Source organism: Callospermophilus lateralis, chromosome 18, assembly GCF_048772815.1.
Source record: "Callospermophilus lateralis isolate mCalLat2 chromosome 18, mCalLat2.hap1, whole genome shotgun sequence".
Lineage (NCBI taxonomy): Eukaryota > Metazoa > Chordata > Mammalia > Rodentia > Sciuridae > Callospermophilus > Callospermophilus lateralis.
Genome location: NC_135322.1, coordinates 51469321 through 51496856, shown reverse-complemented (window position 1 = coordinate 51496856; position 27536 = coordinate 51469321). Strand labels below are relative to the sequence as shown.

The following is a 27536-nucleotide window of genomic DNA, read 5'->3' as shown; positions in this document are numbered from 1 at the left end:
CAAAATAACATTTGGAATATAAGGACTTTTTTAAAACAATAAAAGCTCAATACAGACAAGTCAGTGTCATCAATCATATGAGGAGAATGAGACCAGCCAACTATGAGACCAGGTAAGAAGCAGTTTGGTCACCCAGCCCCTAGGCAACTAGGCAGAATCAGCCCTGAGGGCAAATTAAAAAAGATGGGTAATCATGGCAGAAAAATGGAACAAAAAGAAGTAGCGGAAGCACTAACCCTAGGCGGACTAGAAATTGCTGCACACACCCCTAAAGCCATACCACCAGGCCTAGCACACTGAAAAGCTTCCATCCAGATAAATATTCTGTCCACACTGAACACTTCAGTTCTGTTCAGTGGAATCCGGTCAGGAGCTGTAACCTCCAAAAGCAGCAGCTTCAGATCTCCATGGGCCTACAGCCCCACCACTCCTGCCCAGGCTTTACTAAACCGATGGAAGAAAGTGCCACACCCTGGAACCTTCCTCCTTGCCCACCCTGCACCCAATCCACCACTTCCTTTAATTTCCTAGTTGATACTGTACTATTATAATCTAACTTACCTGTTTTCCAGAACAAGGCTCAGCGTGTCTACGTAAGTGTTTCTACAAATATTAAGGTGAATTTAAGCACTTTCCAAGGATAAACACCCCCCACCAAGAAATAATAGAACAAAAAGTCAGTTTCAATTCTAAAAAACAGACGTTACCTTAAGAACTTAGCAGAAAAGTCTGAATCAATTCAAGGATCTCTTACAGAATATAGGAATCAGTTACCTTGCAGGCTCTGGGCTTTCCTAATATTTCCTACCATCCCTTCATTTCTCTTTCCTCTACTGATCTCTCCAATTCTTCTTTTAGTGTGCTATTTTCAGACAGTTTGGGCCACGGGCCTGGTAAGTTCTAAATGTTTCTATAAAATAACACTTGTACCTTAGAAACCAGTTCTTTCTAGAGTCAAAGAGAGGCTTTCACCACCAGCCCCACTTTATGAATGTGAGTGCACCATCTTGGCAGAGGAGCTTAAGGCCCCAGGCAAGCCCTTGGGTGACTGCAGCTCAGTCCACATGTCACTGCAATTTGGTGTGCAAGATCCCAGGCCAGGCCACACTGCTAAGCTGCTGCCAAATCCTGAATCACTGAAACTATGCAATGGTAAGTATGTATGTGTTTATTTATTTATTAAAGTCAGGGAGTGTCTCCCCACTACTATCCCCAGGCACAATCCAGCACCTAAGTCTCTAGCAACACAGCAGGAGCGCTGAGTGGGCAGGCTCAGTCATGCCCCATGGTTCCAGTCTCAGTGCTACCTACCACTAAAGAACTCAGTAGCAATTAGCAAAGTACTCAACTTGAGCATTGATTTCCCTGCCTGCACCTTCTGCAGAAGACACAGGTCAAGAACTTAGCAGCACCTGGTAATCTGCTAATATACTGCCATCCTCATCATTTGATTTCCCTTGGTCTAACTTAGCATTCCTTATATGGTCACTCTAGCCCTTTCTCAGACTTTTTAAGGTTATACCAACAAACTCCACAAAATCTTCCAAGGTAAGCCACATAACTACCAAAGGACAAACTGTCTTGTCTTATTCCTAGAACACCTCCCAAAGACACCCAGCCTTTTGGATTCAACAGCACCACTGTTGGAACTGTATTGATATAAACATTCTAGAAAGGCTCCCTAGATTCTCCCCCTGACATCCCAAAGCCTATCAATTTGTAAATGGAATATGGGCATATTATCCTCCTTCCTGGAGGGATGATAATGTTTAATGGAAAGGTAGAGGAACAAAAGGCCCAAGCTACTAATTCTGCCCTCCATGATGATCACACTGCCATGGTTCTCTAAAATCACAGATGTAACTTGAATTTTTCTCTCTGTGGTCTCATCTTAAAGTTCCAATCCAGTTCTTCTGTCAAGTTTATCCACTAATGTCTTCAGCAGAGTCATATTCTTACAGGCTCGGAAGTTACCTTATAGCACTTTAAGACACATTTTACCTTCCAAATCAGCCAGTGAGAGAAGTGGCGTTTTGTTTTTTGTTTCTCTCTGTGTGTGTGTGTGTGTGCGCGCACAAGCACGTGTGTTTTCCTTTTAATTATGTTTTTGAGAACATAATCCTCCACTGTTATACTACAAAGAGAGCCCTCTGGTCATATCATAAGCAGGTGATCAAGTTTAGTGTCACCAAAAAACCCTGATGCCACAGGTTTCCTGAGGGGATTCAGTATGAAGTACACAAGGTCACTTTTAAAGTTCTCTTACTAAAAGCATTTAACCTGAATCTAATCAAGCCTCTAAACCTACTTTCCAGTTCACATGAACTAAAGATTAGAGAAACAGTTTGAATGATACCACAAGACAACCAGACAAATCCAGAATATGGGACATCTGTCAGATAACTCCTGGACTCTTTAAATGAACAAAATAAAGATCCACCAACAACTAAAACAAACTTATAACAAAAAGAAAGAAAGAAAACCAACAAATACTATTTATGAATTTGTATTAAACCTTAGTTTAAAAAAAATTCTTCAGATAATTAAATAAATTTGCAAACAGACTAGATATTATTAGATGGTTCCGGAAGTTACTATTACTTTTCTTAAGTTTGACAGTAGCTCTATGATTTTAGATAAGAACATCCTTATTCTTGGGAGATGAAAAGTGGATTACGAGGATACCCACACTTATTCTCCAAGAGAATAGGCTGAAGATATTAGAAGTGAAGTGTCATGGAATTTTCAACTTATCTTCAAATGGTTCACAGGGAAAAATGCACACAGCCCCACACTCACACATACCAATACGAGATGTGGTAAAATGTCAACTGTAGGATCTAGGTGGAGGGCATTTGGATGGTCGTATCACTCTTTGAAATCTCTGTATGTTTGCAAATTTTATAATAAAGGGTTGGAAAGAAGAACTTTTTTTTAATTGGCAAGAATATTTAAAAAATTAAAACCACTAAGAACAGAACACCCTATTATTTTCTTAAAAAAGATTAAAATAATTAAAAAAAAAAAAAAAGCTGGAGCCAGGGGAGCCCTACAATGCATAATGGGACTAAAGAAACCATTAGCTAATTGAGTGACAGACTGGAGCATACAAGCAGGCTGAAAGGCTAAATGTGACTGGAAAACATATCCTGGAATCTTAGTTATAAATAGCCGTCTCCACCACCTCACTTCTGGGCCCTTTGGTTTCACTTCACCACGCTGCCAACTCTACAAAGGCCTTTTTACTTCCAGCACTTGTTTCTATTACCTTTAGAGGGTATTACTCAAGAATCAAGAAACCGGTGGGGCTGGGGGTGTTTCTCAGTGGTAGAGTGAGTGCTCAGAATGCATGAGGCCCTGGGCTCCATCCCCGGGAATGACATGAATCCTACTGTAGCACAATCACTCTGGCTGCAGGAGAAGCGAGGGTGGGGGCAGACAAGACCAGGACACCCAAGCACTGGGGTGGGGGTGGGGGGATTCATCCATGAAAGAGTGGGTAGAGTGGGGCGATTTCCACAACTAGACTTGGAGTTAGCACAAAGCTCACCCACTACTCTCAACCTTGGCAGATCTCGCTTCATCTGAATTCTAGCAGTTCACATTAGCACTGCTATTCTATAGTCACTGCGATTCAACAGAACCAGACAGACTAAAATTTGTGTTCCTAGAGTCTGTATAATCTAACTGGGAGAAACAGACAATAAGCAATTAAAAAAAAAAAAAAAAAAGCAACCTGTGTGCACTGGCACACACCCGTAATCCCAACTAAGGCTGAGGCAGAAGAATCATGAGTTCAAGCCCAGCCTGTGCAATTAGCAAGACTCTGTCTCAAAATAAACTAAAAAGGATGTAGCCCAGTGGTAGAGCACTTGCCTAGAATGTATGAGGCCCTGGGTTCAATCCCCAGAGAGGGAAGGAAGGGAGGAAGGGAGGGAGAGGGGGGAGGAAGAGAGGAAGTAAGGGAGGGAGGGAGGGAACGAACCATAATCTGCCAGAAGATGGCAAGTGCAGTAGGAAAAAAAAAAAATGAAGCAGGAAAGGGGATGGAGAGTGCTGGGGGAGACGATTTCAAATGGAAAAGTCTCACAGGAAGGTAGCAATGGAGCTAAGACTTAAAGCAAGACATGGGAAGGAATGTAGACATCTACAGGAAGAACATCCCAGGCAGAGAGAAAAGCAAACCTGAAGGCCCATGTGAGAGCATACCTAGCCTGTCTGAGAAACAGCAGGGAGGCCAGTGTGCCTGGAATAGAGTGAGGGAAGAGGAACAGGGCAGGCGGTGACTGAGCCCATGAATAAGAGCCTTTGTATTTGCTGTGCATGAGATGGGGCACCCCAAGAGGGCCTGGACAAGGAAGTGACAGGACTCCTCTGAAGCACAATCACTCTGGCTACAGGAGAAACAAGGGCGGGAGCAGGCAAGAGCAGGGCGCTGCAGTAGTCAAGGCGAGAGCAAATGGCGGCCTGGACTGAGGCAATGGCAGTGTATTCCAGGAACACAGTGTCTAAGAAAACTTGGCTTTGCCTTCTTCTCTGGCACAGGTTAATAGAGACTCACAATTCCCCACCAAGCACATCTGTAGGCCCAACAGCCCACTAGTCTCTGGGAATCAAGGTTTCAAATTATAGGCAGGGACTGCAAAAAAGGGTCAACTGAAAGCATGGTTGGAGGAAGTCAGATTTGATTATGGCAAAATGGAACATATGTAATAAAAATATTCCGCTGGCAAGATGACTGCAGTTCAACCAAGAAAGCCAAAGGCCTGGGCTCACGCTAACTTCAGTAGTCAGCAAACATTCTTCAGTTAAGCACTGCACCTTTCTGTTCTAAATGCCAACCAACTACCAATACCTCGTGATGCTACCTCATGGAGGCTGACAGACAGCAATAGGCTGGGAGAAAGAATCTGGGTAATCTCAGGGCCATGTCAGAGAACCCTGGATTAGCCAGCACATCAAAAGCTGCCTCCTGGTAGAAATGCACACCACACCAAGATGAAGACCAAAGAACAGATCAAGTCTCTAAATCCACCATGAGTTTACAGAAGCACAGAGGCTCAACCCAGGGGCACACTAAACCACACTTCAGGGACACAAACAGCAAAAATTCAGAGTGTGGGAAACTGTCCTGTTTATTCAACAATGAACTACAAGGGGTAAAACAAGGAAGGGGACCCTTGGGTAAAAGAGACATAAGTGACAGTGATCTTGTTTAGATCCTGAACCAACTGCAGATTAGACCAATCACAGAAAAGAAACTTTCAAAAGACAATTGGAGAAACACAAAAAGTGGCAAGATAGTTGACAAGATTAAATAACTACCATTTTTTTAAAGGTATGAAACTAGCATTAAGGTCAGGATTTTTTTTTTTTTTTTGCAGCACTAGGGATCAAACCCAGTGCCAGGCAAACCCTCTATCCCAGCATAAGATCGTGATTTTTTTTTTTAATATTTATTTATTTTTTTAGTTTTCGGCGCACACAACATCTTTGTTTGTATGTGGTGCTGAGGATCGAACCTGGGCGGCACACATGCCAGGCGAGCGCGCTACCGCTTGAGCCACAACCCCAGCCCAGATCATGATTTTTAAGAGTCCTTATATTTGGAGATACATACTGAAATATTCCTAGATGAAATATAACTGGGATTTACAAAATTAACCCAGTTGGGCAAGAGCCACTGTTGAGCTGTGTGAGGGGGCCACAAGATTCTGCTGACTATTTGCACATTTTCTGTTTATAACGCCCTCCCCACAGACCCACACACCGAACACACCAACAGCAAGGTCAGGCTAACTAGAAAGCTCACAAGAATCCAACGGTACATAGGTGGCTTAAAATACAGAAAAGGTAGAAAATAAGGGTTGGGGATGTAGCTTAGTAGCAGAGTGCCTGCCTAGCACACTCAAGGCCCTGAGTTTGGTTCTCAGTCCTGAAAAGAAATAAAAAGTGAAAAGAAAAGAAAAAAAAAAAAAAAACCAAGGTTACAAAAAAGGTAGAAAATATTTGGAAAATTACTCCTACTCTTTTTTTCCCTCACTTCAGAACCTGACATTTGCAAGTGGCTTCAGGTTAATAATTTCCTATTGCAAAGAGTTGGTACATGCAACAAGGATGAGTAATATTTTTCTGAAAGTTACTTTTTCCCCTTTCTTGACTTAGACTTTTTAACATGTTGTCTGCATATGGTACTAATAAATATAGATAAATAGGGCATGAAAGTTGCCATCCTTCTTCCAACAAAGAAAAGATCTACATAAACTGTAACTGCCAAAACCTGCTACTATGATTCAATTCCATTATGAAATCCAGAACTGTTGCCTGGACAGTTTCACAGCAGTGGTTTTTGTTGTTTTTTTTTTTAATATTTATTTTTTAGTTTTAGGTGGACACAATATCTTTATTTCACATTTACGTGGTTCTAAGGATTGAACCCAGTACCTCGTGCATGCTTGGCGAGCACTCTACTACTGAGCCACAACCCCAGCCCAGTTTCACAGTAGTGTATAAAACAACTTTCCAGTTTAGGGACTTTTATCATTATCACAGTCTCTCCCCACTCTCATGCCAACAAAATGTATGTGCATGTTCACAGGGCTTTTTTTGTTTGTTTTTATTTGTAGTGCTGGGGATCAAGCCCAGGGCCACATGCATGCTAGGCAAGGGCTCCACCACTGAATTATACCCCTACACCTTAACACACTTATTTATTTTTTAAAAGGAAATACTGGTCTTATGCAGGACACGGTAGCACACACCTATAATCCCAATGGCTTGGGAGACTGAGGCAGGAGGATCGCAAGTTCAAAGTCAGCCTCAGCAACTTATCAAGACTTTGTCTCTAAATAAAGTATCAAAAAGGGCTGGGGATCTGGCACAGTGTTTAAGTACCCCTGGTTTCAATCCCTGGTACAAAAAAAAAGGAAGAAAAACTGTTGTTGTTGTTTTTTAACTAACTCAGAATGCAAATGTAAGGACTAACTTGGAAATATGAGATAAATGAAATGACACACAATAGGATACGGTGGAGTGTGGACACTCACCTGTAATCCCAGCCACTCAGGAGACTGAGGCAGGAGGATCACGAGTGCAAACTCAGCCTCAGGAACTTAGTAAGACCTTAAGGTTTTAAGCACCCCTGGTTCAATCTCCATTACCAAAAAAAAAAAGTAGGATACAGGGACTGGGGCTGGGGCTCAGTGGTAGAGCACTTGCCTAGCATGTGGGAGGCACTGAGTTCAATTCTCAGCACCACAAACAAATAAATAAATAAAGGTTCATCAACAACTAAAAAAAAATATTTTCTAAAAAAGTAGGATACACTTAGGGGAGACAAAGTATTTGAGGGTTAAGAGTCTCTGAAGCCTGATGAAGATGGGATTGATTTGGCCTTAACAGAGCTGCTCAGTGGAACCAGCCTCCTCCCTTCTGCTTCCCTTGGCCTTCATCCCATAGGTCCATCAAAAGAAAGTGAAAATAGGCAGAGCATTCATTAACAGCTCAGTGTTCATTCTACACATAACTGAGAAACACTGGTGCACACAGGAACGGAACCAGAGGAAATTCCAGAAGGGCAGAGAGTAAATGGTCTCCTTTCCACTCCCTGGTTCCCCATAACTCAGACACACACAGGCTGGAGTCTACCCAGGTTGAAAGAGACTGCTCTTTCACATCCCCTTGCAGTAAAGGAAGTCGAGGCTTCCAGGATTTACCTTTACGAGGTCTCTCTGGCTTCCAAGCAAAGCCAGAGCCTAACAAGTGAAGTCTTTCCTACCAAACTGGAATCAGCTTGTAAACACTGGCATTCTTGTTGCAGTAACAAGGCTCACTCTGCTTCGCCCACATCCCCTCCGGCCCTGACACTCATGCCTTGCTTGGTGGGGTCTTCCTAGGACAGAGCAGGTAAGGAAGAGTCTAGCTTGGTCTTGAAACCTCTTCTTTCTGCTCCTACTGAGAGTCCACCCTTTTTCCGTGTCTAATGTACAGTTTTGGTCTACTGAGGATTGCAATAACTCTTCTAGAGAAAATATCTTCATTTTACAAAGCCAGTTTCTAGACTTCTCTTGTTAATTTACTCGAGAAACATTTATCAGGCACCCACTATCTACCAGACACAGCTAGAAGCTGGATTATAATGGAGAAAAAAAAAAAAAAAAACGACATGGTAACGCCTCTGGGTTAAATTTCCAGTACACAAAAAAGAAAAGAGACTTGATCCTTGCTTTTTAGAATTTCATGATTCAGTAGAAGAAGCACAAGTAACTACATGATCTCACATACGTATAGTTGTAACTGTGAGAAAAGGTTTCCTGAAGAGAATATACGGTCCCACAAGCAGCTCGGCACTTGGCCTGGTTGGTCCATCAGGATACATTCCCCAAGAACCCAAGGACAACGCAGTGTGAGCTGAAGTTTCATGCAGACACCTAGCAGATTGCAGGTGGAGTGGGGCAGCCAGAAAGACCATTCCAGACACAGGAAATGCCCTGTGGCACAATAAGCTGACTACATTCAGGAAACTGAATAGAGGAGAGTGGGGCTGGGGTGGGGTGTGATCTGAATGAGGACAACTAAATGGTGGTCAGACATTGGAGTGCCTCCCGGGACAGCCATGTTAAAGATTTTTCTCTATCCTCAGAGTAACCATATGGAACTTAAAGAGTTTTTAACCAAGGCCTGATAATATCTGCTTTACATGTTCAAAAATCATTCTGTCTACAGTGTAGAAAACAGCTAAAGGGAACGAAGGGCACAAACAGGCAGAGCAGAAAGAAGGCCGCAGATGAAAACTGTGAGGGACAGGGAAAGCATGGAGGGAGAGATGAAAGGTAAGCAGGTTTGCAAAGGAAAGACCTCGAGAATATGAAATGAAGTTAGAAAGGGGGCCTGGGCAAGAGGAGCAGAGGTTCTCAAAGACAACTCCTGGCTCTGAAACTGACCTTTCTGAACAAATGGAGGGCCTGTGCCTTGAAATATGGAATACTGGAAGAGGACTAAGTCTCAGGAGAAGGTGATAAGTTCAAATTTGGACATTGACCTGGACACGTTGAGATGCTTCTTGGTTGAGATACCAAGAGAGTCATCAGCTACATGGAAGCAGGGCTCAGACGGAAGACAAAGTTAGAGATCAAATCTGGGGTCATCTGCACATGGTAGTCATACAGAGAGAAGGTGTGGATGGGGAGGAGATCATGGAAGAGGACAAAAATGGTAGGAAACTCTCACTTTTAACAGTCAAATGACCTTGCAAGGGACAGAGAGAAGAATACCTGGAGAAGTAGGGGGAGGGAATCAGGTGGGCAGCCCCAAGCACAGAGGAGGAGCTGGCCCCTTGATAGGAAGAAGATGGACAATACCCTCCTCCAGCAAGACTGAAGGAGCATAGATGAGGCCCCCACATCCTCATTTTGGTACAGACAGGCCCAACAAATCCTGGTCATCCTTGTTTCTTTTGATTTAAGGTCAGAAAGTTAAGAGCAAAAGCCCATAAAGCTATACAAGTTTTCTTTTACTTTAAAAAAAAAAAATGCACAGACATCCACAGAAATGACTCTTTATCCATCCAATAAGATAACAGACAAAGAGTCTCCAGAGCCATCTGAGGATCCCTGAAAGACAGAATCAAAGGCTTCATCTTAAACCTGTTTGTGAAGCTGTAGCATATTTTAAGTTTCTAAAAAGTGATTATGGGAAATAAACACAGATCTTGGAAAGGTAAGTCTTTAGACTAAACCTTGAGTTCACATCAACTACCTTTCCTCCTCATTAGCGCCCCTCTGCCCCAAGGGGAAGGACAGGCCTCCTCAAACCATTAATCTCCATTCCCAGGCCAGCCAGCTTTCACAGATCGTTCATCTCTGCCCTCAGGGAACCTCAGCAACCACAACCACCTCTCCCAGTTGCCGAGGATCAAAGCCATGTTTATAAACACAGTAGAGGCAGGCTTACAAAGAACAAACCTCCTTTTAAAAGTTTCTTACACAGCAAAATGTACAAGCTCTCCTAGAAAATTATTTTTATGGTTAAAATTCTGCTTTTAAAACATTCCCCTTTTTAAAAACTAGCTTTTTAGAAATTCAAATTTCAGATGCATGATATTTTTGCCCCAATTAAGATTTGAATTAACGATTTTAAAGAGTACAAACAACATGGAAAATTATTCAAACTACAATGTTAAGTTAAAAGAAATGATGTTATAGGATGAACCTGTTATTCAAACCATGTAAAAACAAGTAGGTCAAGGACAAAGAAATAAAGGAACAAGGAGGAAAGTTGTTTTTTCAAGAGTAAGATAAGGAATAGAGGTTTTATTTTTTTTTTTCAATTCCCATTAATTGCATAGTGCATACAGTTTTTCATTGTTGTTGTTGTTTTTGTTTTGTTTTGTTTTCTTTTTACAATTTCCTTTTTAGTTAGAGATGTATATGGACGTGCCAGCAAGTGACAGTGATGTCTAAGGTATTATTTCAAATACTCCTCAAAACAGTGAGGCCTAAGATGAAAAGCAACTGAGCATGCGGTGATCATCATCACAGCTGGGCAATAGATCCAGAACGGTCGGTGCAATAATACACAGATATCTCTACTTGAACTTATGTTTGAAATTTTCCTAAAGATTTTAAAAACATTTCCCATTTATTCTATACAATATTGTTTCACAATAAATAAAATTAACTGAAAAAATAACAATATCCTATAATAAGAAATCCAGAAAATACAGAAAGGTAAAAGATTACACACATTCCAAATCCCTTCCCCACAGGATCATTCACTTTTCAACAACTTTGTATAATGTCACTGTACCTGAAAATGCTAACAGAAATGCACACATTAAAAAATACTACAGGTGCGATAAAATATATACTATATAAAAAGAAAAAGAAAAAACTGCAGGTGCCAGAGCCAGTGCAGTGGCACATGTCTGTAATTTCAGCAGCCTGGGAGGCTGAGGCAGGAGGATCATGAGTTCAAAGCCAGTCTCAGTAACTTAGCAAGACCCTAAGCAACTTAGCAAGACCCAGTCTCAAAATAAAATTTAAAAAATAACAAAAAGGGCTGGGGATATGGCTCAGTGGTTAATCACCCATGGGTTTAATCCCCTAGTACCCAAAAAAAAAAAAAAAAAAAAATCTATCTGTGAAATAGAGGTCATCCAAGACCAAAATGTTCCACCCTGATTCTTCACTTGATGTAATCTATGAATCTTCTAAAATGTTAATGCAATCTATTGGCTGAGGCGAGTTTGGGGACCAAGACAGTGAGTGTTCAAGACTCATTCAGCCATTCCTGTAGTGTGCACTCCTCCAAGAGAATAAACTCATATAATACATGATAATGTGAATTTATATACATAAATAAACATTAATTGAGAGAGGGAAGGAAGGAAGGGGAGGGAGGGAAAGAGGACACATATCACATTCCGAGAAACTATGCCTTACCAGCCTGTATTTGATGAACAGTAGCTCCTAGGCCATGCTTAGCACTGAAATGAAAATCCCTACAGTACCTAACTGTGGCACCCTCATTCTGGTCCAAGATCCCCTTCCCTCTGTTATCAAAGTAAGTCTCCTACTCTATGAAAACTAGAGTTTTCAATTGCTAGATAGAAAAAAGAGAAAAAAATTCAATGGAGATAAACAAGATTTGATCTTTATAGTATTCCAGCTGTTTCTACCTTCCCACCACCCCTGGGGAGAATCCAGGGAGACTGGAATGAACAATCTGGAGGGAACAGCTCTCTGGGCACAGAGCAGAGGCCTAAACCCAGAGGAAATATCTCAGTGTTATTTTTTGTCCAAGGGAAGGAAACAGCTCATATCCAGGCAACAGACTCATTTTCCTACCACCAAATCAAGGCCATTTTTCATGCCTGTATCATTTGTCAGTTTAGGACCTAAAGGCTACTGGTCCTCCAGGAGGTGACCCAACACCTCCATGGGGCAGGCCCAAGAGGAACAGAAAACATTTCTATAACTGAATAAACAGTACAGTCCTACCCCAACAATCACCACAATTAGAAGTTTCCCAAGTCTTCCTTAGTTGACTTAACCTCTAGGCCTGCACAGACCCACCGGGAGACTACCAGCCACATGTGGCTACTGAGCACCTGAAAGGTGGCTACTCTGGATTGAAATGTGGTGTGAGTGTAAAAAACAAATCAAGATCTGATATCCCCCAAAACTAAAACACCTCAGTGAAAGTTTTATTTTGATTATATGTTAAAAGGATAACATTTTGTATATACAGAACTAAATAAGATATATTAATAAAACTAGTAATATATGATGTGTGTGTGTGTATATATATATAAGTGCTTTTGTTTTATTTTTTTTAATGTGGCTATTAGCAAATTTTAAATTACATATGTGGCTTGCATTCAGTTTCCACTAGATCTGGTGCCTGCCCTATTCCTTGCCATATTTGGTCACTGTCTTGAGGCTCTCTCACTCACCCTGCCTGGCCCTCAGGCCTTCTCTGCTCATTCCCACCTCAAAGCTTCCCACACCCTGTCCTTCAGTCTAGAATGCTTTCTCTTGTCCCCCTGAGCAATTACTTCTCACCCTTCTGGTGTCCAGAGTCACTTCCTCTGGAAAGCCTTCCCTGATGCTCAACATTCCTCCCCCAGGCTAGGGGAAGTCCCTGGGATGGTTCCCAAGAGGACCCAGTACTTTCTCCACCATCTGCCCAGATGGATCTGCCTGCATTATTAGTTTGCTTCCTCTCTGGACCCTTAATTCCAAGAGGACAGTGGTGTCGTCTGCTTCGTCCACAGCTTTAACACTAGCACCTGGCTCGGCACACTGAGAATTACGTGTGAGTGCTGACAGACAGACCTCAGGCCCTTCCCTCACAAGGCAGGACTCACAATCCTCTCACACAACACCTTGACCCAACACTGAGAACTTCTTAAGTCTAAGAAGGAAGGGAAAAAAAGGAGGGGAATGTCTAGATCACCTACTAGGGAAAACAGAAAAGGTCACTACGTTATCTATAGGAAAGGAAGAGGCAGCATTCAGCACTTTGAGGGGTGGAATTGCCCTTTGTCAAATATGTGTTCCCTTGAGGCTGACTGACTTCAGAGCCAACAACCTCACAGGACACTCAGAGGCTTCAGCGCCAACACCCTCTCACTCTAGAGGTGGCAGCCAAGCCTGGCTGTCCAGGGGAAGGCATTCCTAACAGAAAGCTTTTCTTCTTTCCTCAAATGAGGCTTCACAAAGCAGCCTCTCAGCCGGGTTTGTCTGAACATTCATTTCAGGGCCTGTGTGTTTACTTTTTGAGACTCCTAGCTAAAAGGACCTTTCTTTCCAAAAGCTCTAGGTTGACACCAAAGCCACGAAAGAAATGGACCTGGTCTGTAACTTTGAGAAGTTGGGGGGTGCAGGGCCAGGGCTGGGGACTGCTTTTGGCTTCCTCAGGAACTCCTTGAGGTTCCCACCTGGGCTTATCTGCCTGAGGTGCAGGATGACGGGCAGCAACACACAAGGGCTTTTCAGAGACCATAATGACAAGCTTAAATCCCAGAGCCTGGCATCTGGTACCAGTCAAGAGAACAGTAGTCTGATGTAAACGCATGCAGATGGGGGCAAAATGAGGCAAAGGCTTACATTTGGGGGCCAGGGCTGGATGTAGCCCACACTCCCCAGAGTGGGCACAACACTCCCCAGTCCCACTCTCTGCCTCCAGGGTGAGTTAGACATGGCCACAAAGACCTCAGTCACAAGAAAAGACATTCATTCTGGCTTGCCAGAGAAGCAAGTCCATCTTCCAACTAGCCTCAGGTATACACATGCTGTGCACGTGTGCACATGCATGTGCACTGAAGCCAAGCGAAGTAGCACACAAGAGTGAACAAAATTCACAAAACACAAGCCCCCCTCCAAGGAGTTGATGTTCTGATTGTACAATACAATAAATGAAAAAAGTGAGCAAATATTTATTACATGGAAGTAACTGCTAAAATGAAAATAAAGCAGGACAAGGAAAAAGGGAATGTTGGAGGGGTAGCCACGGTTAAGACAGGGAGGGGTCGAGGTCATAATATATCACACCATATACATGATTCCATTTATAGGAAATGTCCAGGAAAGGCAGATCTGTAGAACAGTAGTTGCTGTGGACTGGGAACCGGAATGAGAATTAGCTGGAAATGGGCACAGGGCATCTTCTTCGGAAGAAAGAAAAGTTCACAAGTGTTAGTTTCACAACTCACTCAGTATACTTTTTCAGAAAAATAGTGTGATTGGGGTTGAGGGTACAGCTCAATGGAAGAACATGTGTTTGCATATGTGAGGCCTCAGTTTCAAGGCCTAGCAGTGCAGAAAAAAAAAAAAAGAGAGAGAGAGAGAGAGAGAGATAAAGAGAAAAAAAAAAGCAGGGTGATGAAGGCCTCGATGAGATGTGAGTAGACTGTCACTGAGAGTGAGGGAGCAAGCCATAAGGATGCGAGGGAAGTGCTTCAGGAATGCGGTAAGGCCAGTCAAAGGCCCTGAGGTAAGAGGGGCCAGTGGCCAGCAAGAAGAAGGCAGAGGAGGCAGCAGGATAATCAGGGAGGGCCTGTTAGCCTGAGAAGGAAGGACTACAACTGTCACCCAGAGTGAGAAGGGGAAGTACTGGAGAAGTGACGTCATCTGAATCGCTGTTCGGATCATTCTGGTTGCTGGCTTCACAACCACACTGTCAAGAAAGAGACAAAAGCAGAGATGGGGAGGCCTGTCAAGAGGCCTCTGCAGTGACAGAGGAGAGGTGATGGTGTCTTGGACATGGGCGATACAGCAGTCAGAGTGAGAAATGATCCAATCCCAGAATACATCCTCAAGGATTGGCTCCTTTGTAGCAGAAAGTGACATCAAGGAAGACACCAAGGATTTTAGCCTAAGCTGTGTAGAAAGGGTGGCCCAGATTTTAACATGTTAATTTCAGGGTACTAATCAAACATAAGAACTGTCCTGGGCTCCCAGAAGAGAGGCTCAGGCTAAGAATCAGAGGCACCCATATTCAATTTAAAGCCATGGCTTAAATTGAGGCATGTAGGTTAAGGGGACAGAGAACTAAGCCAGCTCGGAACATCGTGGTGTTTCAACATGTGCAAAAAGGAAATTCAGCAAAGGATACTGAGTGAGATTGACCAGAAAGACAGACAGAAAACCAGTAGAGTGTAGCATCCTGAAAATCAAGAGGAAAAAAAGTATGTCAATGAGGAGGAATTGATTAGTTGTATTTATCTGTAAAACAAGTGAGTTGAGCACAAGAATTGACCACTTGGGTTTGCAACATGGAGGTCACCACTGAACTGAGTACAAGCAATCGTAACACAGCCCCAATGACAAAAACCTAACTGGAGCTATCAACAAAACAAACAATAATAAATACTGACAAGGAAAAATAAACACTTTCACACTGTTAGTGGGACTGTAAATTAGTACAACCACTGTGGAAATCACTACAGAGGTTCCTCAAAAGACTAGGAATGGAAGCCGGGCACGGAGGCACACACCTGTAATGCCAACAACTTGGGAGGCTGAGGTAGGAAGATCGTGAGTTCAAAGACAGCCTCAGCAACTTAGCGAGGCCCTAAGCAATTCAACAAGACCTATCTCTAACAAAACATAAAAAAAGGGCTGGGATGTGGCTCAGTGGGTAAGGGCCCCTGGGTTCAAGCCTGGTACCAAAAAAAAAAAAAAAAAGACAAGACTAGGAATGGAACCACCACATGACCGAGCTATACCACTCCTCAGTACTTGTCCTAAACAGTTTAAGTCATCACACGACAGCAATACATGTCTGCCCATGGTTACAGCAGCTCAAGTCACAATAGCCAAATTGTGCAACCAGCCTAGGTGTCAATGTACGAAGAGATTTTTTTTAAATATGGCATATTTATACAATGCAGTTTCATTCAGCCATAAAAAAGAATTATATCCTAGTATGGCAGTATGTAAAAACATGGATGTGTAACCGATGTGATTCTGCAATCTGTATACGGGGTAAAAATGGGAGTTCATAACCCACTTGAATCAAATGTATGAAATATGATATGTCAAGAGCTTTGTAATGTTTTGAACAACTAATAATAATAAAAAAGAAGAATTATATCATTTGCAGGAAAATGGATGAACTTGAGAACATTGTTAAACCAAATAAGCCAAACTCAGAAAGTCAAGGGTCATATGTTCCATTTCATATGTGGAAGCTAGAGAAGAAAAAGGAAAAGAGAGGTGGGGGTCATCTCATGAAAATCAAAAGAAGACCAGTAAAGAGACCAGAGGGAAGAAGGAGAAGAGGGAAAAGGAAAATACTGGGGAACAATACTGACCAAATTATATTGTTGTATCATGTGTATACACAAATATGTAACAACAAATCCCATTATTATGGATAATAAAATGTACCCAAAAATATGGAAAAGATTTTAATTTTTAATTTTTTTTAACAAGAGAAGAAATTTAAAGAAATACAAATTAAAACAACAAAAGAAAATTGCTTTCACCTAACAGAATGGCAGAAGGTAAAAAAGACTGACAGTACTCAGGGCCACTTAAGTCACAGGCACACTATAGTGGGCATGAAAACCAGTCTAGACTTCAAAGCAGACACTAATAACCTGGAAACACACCTGCCCTCTGACCCGGCAACTGCCTGCCTAGGAATTTGCCCTAAGAAAAGGACAGGGGCTGGGGTTGCTGTTCAGCAGAAGAGTACTCTCTTAGCACATGTGAGGCCCTAGGTTTGATCCTCAGCACTATATAAAAATAAATAAAATAAAGGTATTGTGTCAAACTACAACTAAAAAATAAGTATTATAAAAAAGGAAAAGAACAGAAGCACAAAGGTATTTTTACAAGAATTCAACAAAAAGTGTTGCTTAGAATAATAAATAAGTAGAAAAGGCTGTGGTTAAACTGTGGGTACATTCTTACAAAAACAAAAACTCTATTATTGCAGCATTAAAAATGATCTAGGGGGTTGGGATTGTGGTTTAGTGGCAGAGTGCTTTCCTAGCATGTGTGAGACACTGGATTCAATTCTCAGCACCATGTATCAATAAATAAAATAAAGGTCCATTGACAACTAAAAAAAAAAAAAGACCTAGGGGCTGGGGTTGTAGCTCAGTAGTTGTGTATTTTCCTGTCACATGTAGGCACTCAGTTCAACCTCAGCACCATAAAAAAATAAAACAAAGGTATTATGTCCATCTACAACTACAAAAAAAAAAAAAAAAAAAAAACTTAAAAAAAATGACCTCGTTTCCATGATGTGGAAACAGGGTAGGAAAAAGTTACAAAGCAATATGTATAACAAGTTCCCTTTGGGGAGTGGGGGGCATACATATACACCAACATGATTATATGAAAAAAATAATCTTAATGAATCTTTAACAAATAATGAATAGGTGTAAGACTGAATTACAGAATTTCAGGTTATTTTAACTTCCCCTTCACTGGAAGGCAGCATGTATAGAGGTTCTGGGCACGGCTCTGGCATTAGGAAGCCCTGGTTAAATCCCAGCTCTGCAACCCAACAGCATGGTCCCGAGCAAGCTATCTAACTGTTCTGTTTCCTCAACAAGGGGGATAGCAACAGATCTCCCTCATAGTATGGAGGACATTAAATGAGTACATGTTCAGACAGTCCCCAATTTATGTTGCCTCAGACTGGGACTTTTCAACTTTACTGCGGTGGGAGAGTAATACATATGCAGTAGAAATCATATTTCAAATTTTGAATTGGGATCTTTTCCTAGGCTAGTGACATGTGGTCCAATCTTCTTTCAAGATCTTGGGCAGGGATAAGAACCACAGCTGCCAGTCAGCCACCAGAGGACAAGGGGAACGACATATCAGTATACTGTTTAGAATTAAATACATTTTTAATTTACGACATTTTTCAACTGAACAATGGATTTATCCAGGCATAATTCCATAAATCAAGGAGAACCTGCATGTGTACGTATATACAAATTTTTTTTTTAAAGAATTTTAATATTTATTTTTTTTTTAGTTATCGGCAGACACAACATCTTTGTTTGTATGTGGTGCTGAGCATCGAACCCGGGCCGCACGCACGCCAGGCCAGCGAGCCACCGCTTGAGCCACATCCCCAGCCCCGTATATACAAATTTTTACACAAACAAATACACAGAGGGAGGAAATTCAAAACAATGTGATACACACTAAGCGCTCATAATATTTTCGTTTCCTTTTTTATAATAAGCATGAAATAATAAAAAAAAACCAATGATATTTTTAATTTTAGATGTATTGCTTTTTACTTTTTATATATCTCCTGCTCTTTATTTAAATTGTAGTAAAACAGACATGACCAAATTTTATATTCCTTTTATGATCAGAAAAAAATACTAATAATCTTCAGTTTCGGGAACAAGAAAGCAACTCTCAAAATCTAATATTGTGAGCATTTCATGAGTTTGAAATAGTTGGTCGAAGTGGCTTACCAGGTTCATAAAAATAACTAACTGGCTATGCAGGATTGGTTTAGCCATTTCTACCACACAGCCTACTCAAGGCACTGTGGTCTGTAGTTATGTCCTAAATGACCTCCCTACCGGCTTACAAAATCACACTGCCTTTCTCCTCTGTCCCTTGACCTCCCTGTATATAGTTACTCATTCCCTCAAATCTACCACCCTCAGTTTAAGAAATAAACAATTTTTCAAATTGAAATTTGAAGTCATTTTTAACTGAATGAAAATTTTTAAAAATTTTTCTCTCTTCTTCCTCTGAATCAAGTTCCAAGGTTCAGTAGTTTTATTTCTCTTTTAGTTGAAAAGGCAGAAAAACAGTTCAGTGTTTACTTTAAAATAAAGGCATGCACTGTGTCAGGCGGGCTCTCAGGCCTCGCGGCCCACCCACCAGAACACTCCATCCTCGCAGAGGAGTCTGGGCGGAGGCTGCTGCTCCTGACTAGGCCGTCTGTTCTCGGAAGGTAAAGTGCCGTAACAAGCCTCTGCTTATAAGATTTTTAAATAAATATAGAACTGTTTTCTTTCTTTTTTTTCAATCTGGGAGACACACATGGGGGAAAGAAAAGAGCCATACATAGAATACAGAGGGCACAGAGGGGAGCCTTTCGAAGCCTACTTCATTTTCCTCCATGGTATGGGTGCAGCGACTCTCAAAGGCCTTCTGTGCGTGGTAGATTTGAGGGAATGAGTAAGTACATACAGACGGTGCTGAGAGCCAAGGCTCTCAAACAGAACGGGGGGAAGCCTGTGAGTATGAATTGGAACTGGAAGGTTTGGTGTTTAATAAAGAGACTTGCATATTTGTGAGTACTTATGATGTGCGCACGCGTGTGTGTACATGCACACATGCGTAATGTACAGTCTATCAGAGCCAACATGGTCCACACACCTGTAATGCCAGCTATACAGGAGGCTGAGACAGGAGGATTCCAAGTTTGGAGGCCAACCTGAGCAACTTAGCCAGACCCTGTCTCAAAATAAAAAACAAAATGGGATAGGGCTATAGCTCAGTGGTACAGCATCCTGCGTTCAATCTCCAGTATCACAAAAATAATAAATAAATAAACAAAGCCCATCAGAAAGAGCCAAAAATGTTCTTAAACATCCTACCTGCTGTGGACTCTCTCTCCAATGAAAACAATGAGAATGTATAAAGCCCAGTAAGGAAAAACACAATTAGATCCCTATCCCAAAATGAACTCCAGATTTATTCAAGAATTAAATGCTTAAACAACTAAATAACAAGGAGGAAAGGCAAGATTGGTACATTAGAGGAAGCTGCATTTCCAGTTGCTCCATGGCTCAGGATTTAAGGCAGTGGGAGTACTGTTCTCAGCAAGTTGTCTAAATTGCTGAGGAGAGGATTAAGTCTCTGGTCACCAAACAAACACCTGAATAACAGGAGCCCCAAGACCCCATGACACATGTTGATATAAAGAAGGTATCTGACTTTATTTTTCAACTGGTTAGCGTAGTGATTCTTCAACTTGAGCTCATCCCAATCTCCTGGAATGATAGCTAAAACACAGCTTGCTGGGCCCCGCCCCCAGTTCCTGAATCTATGGTCTGGGATAGGCCTGAGAATTTAAATTTCTTCCAGGAGATGCACTTTCCGCTGGTCCCAGGACCACATTTTGCAAACCACTAGGTTAGCTGACGATCCCAGTGCCACTCCTATGCATTTTTTCCTCTAATTTTTGGTACTACCTTTGCCATACAGCAAGTCCTATCTATAGTGGCTTACAGTTAAACAAAAACATATGATGCAGCCAGACATGGTGGCACACACTTATAATCCCAGGGATTCAGGAGGCTAAGGCAGAAGGATCAAAAGGTCAAAGCCAGCCTTAGCAATTTAGCAAGCTCTAAGCAATTTAGTGAGACCCTGTCCAAAAATAAAAAATTAAAAGGGCTGGAGATGTGGCACAGTGCTTGGTTCACCCCTGGGTTCAATTTCTCTCTCTCTCTCTCTCTCTCTCTCTCTCTCTCACACACACACACACACACACACACACACACACGATAGAGACACCTAAAAAGATATAGGAGTGAGCTCAAAGAGCTACCCATCCCTGAAAATAAAGACGTTCCTCCCTATCCTCTTCAAGAGATGGTGCAAGGGATAATATTAGCAATAAACCAAAGGCATTTATAAATCATATTCCTCTGAATAAAATAAGAATCCATGACTTGAGCCTGACAACACACACCTATGTGCAAGTTCCAAGGAAGAGGGAAAACTCTTCCTTGCAGTACTGTGCCTACTAGTGAGGACAAAAGGAATGATGAAGCTAGAGCAAAGAAAGAAAAGAATCTGCCACCATCACAGTACAATCATTATTGAATGCAAAACCTAATGGAACATAGTTTCAAAGTATCTCCTCATAAATTACTTTTTAATTGCAAAGGAAAAAGAGTAATTGTGTATTGAAGAAACCTGACACCGCAATCAAATGATTAAAGTTAATGTCATCTGAGTCATGTGTGTCTTAATATGATGCACTGAGAAAGATAACATCCCTTCTGAGTGTTTCTATGGAAAATACATAATCTTGCACTCCCAAATTGAGGGGATTGTACAAAATGACCTATACTTTTCAACAATGACAAAGTCATGAAAGATACAGTCTGAGAGACTGACCCAGATTTGAAACATGATAACAAATTGCCCTGCATACCTTGCAAGTGATCCTGGACTGGAGCAGGGAGGACTCACTTAAAGTGCATTGTCGGGACAATCAGAAAATCTGAATTAGATTACACCACTGTAAAAAATGTTAAATTTCTTGATTTGGTTAATTCTGTTTTGCTATATAAGAGCAGGGACTATCCTCCTTCAAAAATAGATACTTATGTATTTAGGGGGGAAGAACCACAAGATTTGTAATTTACACTAAAAATAATTCATAAAACAATTACATGTATGTACAGATGGAAACAATGTGAAAGCAACTGTATCAACATATTAACAATTGGTTGCAGGGTAGAGAGTAGTTCTTTATTGTTATAATTTTTCTCTGAATTTGAAATTATCTTAAAGAAGTTTATTTTTTTTTAATCTATTCTAGCTATATTTCCCTCCTAAAAGGAACAGAATCTGGTAGTGCTATCGTCTGTACTGACAGGAAGGCCAGCTGCAGGAGAGGGGAACTACTGGGAACACCGAGTCTTGGACCCTATGGGCCACCAGTTCAGAAAGAAATCAAAGTCACCCAGAAAGCAAGCAAACAGGAACCACACTGATAACTTGTAAAGCCAAGTAATGAAGATGCAGCTTAAAACTTCCCCTTTAAAAAAAAGGTTTTAACAATCAATATGCAACCTCAAAAACTGGCTGCTACAAAGAGGTGTCCATAGCTATCCCGAGGAACCTAACCAGTACTTTTTGGTCTAGTCCTCTCCGCAGTCTAGCCAGGTCAATGTTCCTGCAGAAACCCAGCCACAGCTGACCAGACACAACTGCCAGACTGCAGCAAAACCCTCCATCACCGCTTTCTTCTGCCAAGGGAAGGCATGAAAGGCCAGCTGAGTTTCCCAGTCAACTTGCAATTCCACCCAGAGGAAACAAGGGAGCAAATAAAAGAACAAATTATGTTCATGGAACAGAAGAGTGCCAGTTAGGACAACCATTGCCCATTACGGTCTTTCCTTAAAAAAAGCTATTTCAGAAAGACCAGGCCACAGTGAAAAGTTCCTAACATACTGTGACCCACGTACCCTACATAACTGTATTCATACTTGGACACCACTCTAGAAGCATTTCCTGCCTCGCAGCTCCAAACAGAGCAAGGAACCAAGACTATGGTCTATGGTGCTTAAATGTCCTGTGTCAATGACAGCCTCCGTGCTCTATGTTCACCAAAGCTTTTGCATTTGTGCAAACTTGGAATTCTCTCTTAGAACTACCTCAGGACTGCCTCCCATTTAAGCAAGAAGGTCCACACCAGGCAGAAATCAGGGACTCTGCTGTCCATATCTGGGACTCAAACCTTTCAATCTTTGGGAAGAAATATATCAGAGGAGATAGCTGCTGCTACTATTACTAGTAGTAGTAGTAGTAGTAGTAGTAATACTACTACTACTTCTTACAATATCTTACATGTGCCACTTACTATCATTAGCTCATTTAATATCAAAACATTTTATAGATAAGGAAACAAGAGCATAGAGGTTAAATAACTGTCCAATGTCACAAGGCTGATGGAATCAATATTCAAATCCAGGAAGTCTGGCTCCAGAGTTTACATGTTATTAACCACTTCTCTATGCAACATAATCATATATCTAGAAATAGCCTTGCTCTAAACAGAAGGCTTTATGAAACATGATCAGAATATTATATACACAGGCTATGCTACTGTCATTCTAGATTTGTTTTTCTAAGAAAAAGCAGCCCACTGCCCTATTACAATCTACATTTTCCATCAGATTCTAATCTGATGTGCCTACTGCCCAACCCAACCACACATACAGTGCGCTACAGCTAGTGCCAGTAAGGGCAGAGGCAGCAACAGCTGCAACCAATATCACAAACAACATAACCACTGGAAAACATTCTCCTAAATAACCCTGGGCTGGAAGAGAAAATCACAACTGTAATTACAAACAGCGAGGAGAATATAGTAAAATTTATGGGATAACAAATTTGTACAATAGAAAACTAATGGAAACTACTAAGGCTAAACACATATGCACCTTATGAGCCAAAGCTCCTGAATATATACATACCTAATAGAGATGCAGGACTAAGACCTCCAAATATGTGTATAAGAATGCACCCGGCAATTTTGTTCATAAAGGCCAAGAACTAGAAACAACCCAAGGTCTACCAATGCAAGAATAGGTAAGTGAATTGTGGTCTATTCATAAATTAACAATAGTATAACCAAATTTTAAAAACCAGCAATAGTGATACATGCAAACACAGGGATGAAACTCACGGATATGAAATAATGAGCCGACAGGCACAAGAAAACTGATACGAAATTCAATAGGCAAAGCTAATCAGTAGTGACAAAAGTCAGAATAGTGGTTATCTCAGGGCTGGGGAAGGGGATATTGAATGCAAGAAACATAAGAAACTTCCTGGAAATGCAGGAAATGTTCTATATCTTGATCCAAAAAGAGATTACACAGATGTGAATACGTATACATATTTGTTGAGCTATAAAACTTCAAATTTATGTACTTTACTTTAAAAGAAAATTTTAAATACCCAGAGAGAGAGAAAAAAAAGACAAATTCAAAGCAAGAATGTTTTCATTATTTAAACAAGAAAGGATAAAAATAAATGCATTAGGGCTAAAGGTTTAGCTTAGTGGTTGAGCGTTGCCCTAGCACTACATAAAATTAAATAAAAAACAAATGTACTAAGCTTTCAAGTTGAAAAGCTATAAATGAACGAATGAATAAATGAATAAAATGTAAAAATATCTAGAGCAGATAATAAAGTTAATATTAAGTTAAAAACAGAAATTAATATTAGAAAATATAGTAGATTGGACTATAATAAATAAATATAATATATAAATCCAAGAAGCTATTCTGTGGAAAGTAAATTGAAAACCAAAAGTTAAAACAAAACTGTTCAAGCTAGTCAAGGAAAAATATTGGCAAAAAAACATATAAACACAAAAAAATTTAAGTGAGAAAAATTATACAAGTTTGAAAAAAATGATAATGCTATTTAAAATCCATACACCAATAAATTTGAAAATCCCATGAAACGATTTTCTCAGAAAAAAAAATGAATTAACAAAACTGACTCAAGATGAATCAGGAAAGTTGAACAAACCAATAATTATGGGTGGAAAAAAACTGAAAAAGTCATCAAAGAATGACTTCAAGGAAGATGCCAGACCTCGTTGGTTTCTCAGTCAAGCTCTTTCCTGCACTCATGGAACAGATAATTCCCAGGCTACACAGTCTGCCCCTGAAGTTGGAAAGTGCTTCAATTTACTTCATAAAACTAGCTTAGCCTTGAGCCCAAGGTTGACAAAAATAGAGCAAAGCTATGGAGAAATCTCAGGGATGAACGGAGGTGGAAAGCCTCCAAATAAAATTTTAATAAATGATTCTAATAAAAATGTCAAGGAATAATCTACCTTGAGAAATTAGATAATTTCTAACAGTCTTAGAATTTCTAGAACTTAAGATTAAAAAATTAAGAAATTACTATAGCAAATTAAAGAAGAAAAATCATGCAATCACCCCAATGAGTGGTTCCTTAAAAGATACCTGATAAAAATTCAACATCCTCTCTGATGAAAAAAAGAAAAAAAAAAAGCAATAATTAATAAAGTAAAAAGGTTACTGACACCCAATCTTCCACTTAGAGATAAGTGACTAGAGGTATTGCTCCAGTTACCACCAAAACACAAGGTTGCATACAAAGCAACTAACAAGAAAGAGAAGCATAATTATTATGAAGGACAAGCAAAAGTATCAGTCTCAGACCCATATAAATGTCTACTGAGAAAGCTCCAAAGAAAATTTTTGAAAACTTGTGTTAGCCAATACCACTGGCAGAGTAATAACAAGAAAATGCAGAAACTAATAGCCACCTAGCAGCAATACTAAGTCAGAAGACCCAACAAGAAAAAGTTCTCACTGAAAATAATACCAAAGCTTTGTCAAAATTAAAACAGAACATAGGGCTGGGGATGTAGTTCAGTGGGAAAGTACTTGCCTAGTATGTATAAGGCTCTGGACTCAATTCTTAACACTAAAAGAAAACAAAACAAGAGTTCATCCAAAGATAAACTTCAAATTTATTTGAACGAATTTAGAAACATTCTATGTTCCTGAGTAGAAAGGTTCAGTATGAAAATTCTCCATTAAATTAACTTTATAATATAATGAAAGGATTCGAATAAAATCCCAAGGAATTGGAGGCAGGTATGAAAAGGGAAGAACATGCCAAAATAAATTAAATAATGTGAGAATGTCATGCATGTAAAGAAAAAAGGCAAAAAGATTTGAGGGGGAAAAAAAAAAGAGAGAGAAAGAGAGAAAGAGAAACTTGAACTGCCAGATATTAAAACATAATCTTGTATAGCATGATTTGGAAAGGCTAATAAAACAATGGATGAAATGGAAAGTCTCTAAACAGGCCCAATATATATGCTGAAGGTAGAAACCCACATCACTGGGAGTGTTAGGTGGATTATTCAATAATTAGTGCTAAAAAATAGTTAACTATTAAGGAAGGAAATCAAATGGGATCTCTCATCACACCATATTAAAAACTAAATTCATTTGGGTGAAGAATTAAATGTGAATGAATAAAATCACAAACAAACAAGAGAAAACGATTTAGCTGAACTCAGAATGGGGAACTCCTTTCAAAGCATAAAAGATAATGATGAAAATATAAGGTTTAAAACATCTGTATGGAAAAAATTTTAAAAAAAAACTTCAAAGTTAAAATGCAAATGAAAAACTGGAAAAAAAAAAAAAAAACATTTACAGATTCCAAGACAAAGAATAATAGGCTTAATATATAAAGACCTCTTTCAAAACCAAAAGAGAAAAATGCACACTTGAATATAAAAACGAGCAAAGGACATTAATAGGGCAATAAACACACTTTTAAAACATTCAATATCCTTCAACAAATCCTGGCATAATGAGGGGTGGAAGTGAAGGGGATTCAGAGTCTAACAACCAAATGCAGTCAGTGGGCTTGTCTAAGCCCAGGGTCAAGAAAAAGGCAAAAATGATGCTTTTGAGACAAAAAAATGATTGAATGTAACTGGGTATTACATAAAATAAGGAATTCATGTCAATACCACTAGGTGTGATAACAGTATGGTAGTTACATAAGAAAATGTCCTTTTTTCAACATGTGCTGAAGAAGCTAGGATGTCTGAATGTGTATCATTTTAAAAACTCTGACCAAAAAGAAGCAGAGGCAAATCTGGCAAATTATCAAATAGGCCATAAAGAAGATTTTTTAAAATAAATAAAATTCAACACATGCCAGGGTGGAATAGAAACCAGCAATTTCAACCACTGCTGATGAGAGGGTAAGTTGGTAGAACTTTCTAGAGGGTAATCTGGCAACATGGGTCAAAAACCTTGAAAACTGTTTAAACCTGGCAAGTCCATATTCAATATTTTATCCCAAGTAAACTTAAACAATGAGCACAAAGATTTATAAACTTGTAAGTTTATATAAATATTTTGATATAAATATCAAAAACTACTGACATTCAACTTTGTATTTTCACAACTATATGACAGACTACTACTAAGCAATCATCAAAAACTGGGCTTTATAAAAATAATTAAAACTATGCTGATATATTTTTATGATGCAATAGGTATGAATAACAATATAGGAGTTCCTCAAAAAATTAAAAACAAGGGCCAGGGATATACTTCAGTGGTAGAAAACTTCCTAGCACACACAAAGCCCTGGATTCAATCCCTACCACTGTAATACTATTACTAACAACAACAACAAGAGAAGTAACGCGAGATCCAACAATTCCACTTCTGGTATGTAGCCACAATAATTGAAAGCAGGGACTTGAAGGGATATTTGCAGCAATGTTCACAACAGCATTATTCACAATAGTCAAAAGCAACACAAGTGCCCATCAACAGATGGGCAGATAAACAAAGTGCTGTATAGCCATACAGTGGAATATCATTTTGCCTTAAAAGGAGAGAATTTTGATATATCAGGCAAAACGTGATTAAGACTCAAGGACATTCAGCTGATAAAATAAGCCTGTCACAAAAAGAAAATACTGTAAAGTACCCACTTATAAGAGGTACCTAGAATACAAAATTTATAGAGATTTTAGTGGAATAGAGGTAGCCAGGGAAAGAGAGAATGGGGAGCAAAGTTTATTTAATGGAGGCAAGTTTAAGTTTTTTAATAATGTGAGAAAGAGTTCTGCCAATGGATGGTGGTCATGGTGGCACATCGAGTCAATGTGCTTAATGCCACCCAACTGCAAACTAAAAATGATTACGAAGAGAGATTTTAATCACAATTAAAAATAAATACATGGGGTTGGGTTATGGCTCGGCAGTACAG

At 40.1% G+C, this 27536-nt stretch overlaps 1 protein-coding gene across 3 annotated transcripts in view; it reads right to left on the bottom strand.

The window, feature by feature from the left end:
- Wwp2 (WW domain containing E3 ubiquitin protein ligase 2) overlaps positions 1 to 27536 on the bottom strand; it is a 137533-nt gene that overhangs the window by 78521 nt on the left and 31476 nt on the right. The window lies entirely within an intron of this gene.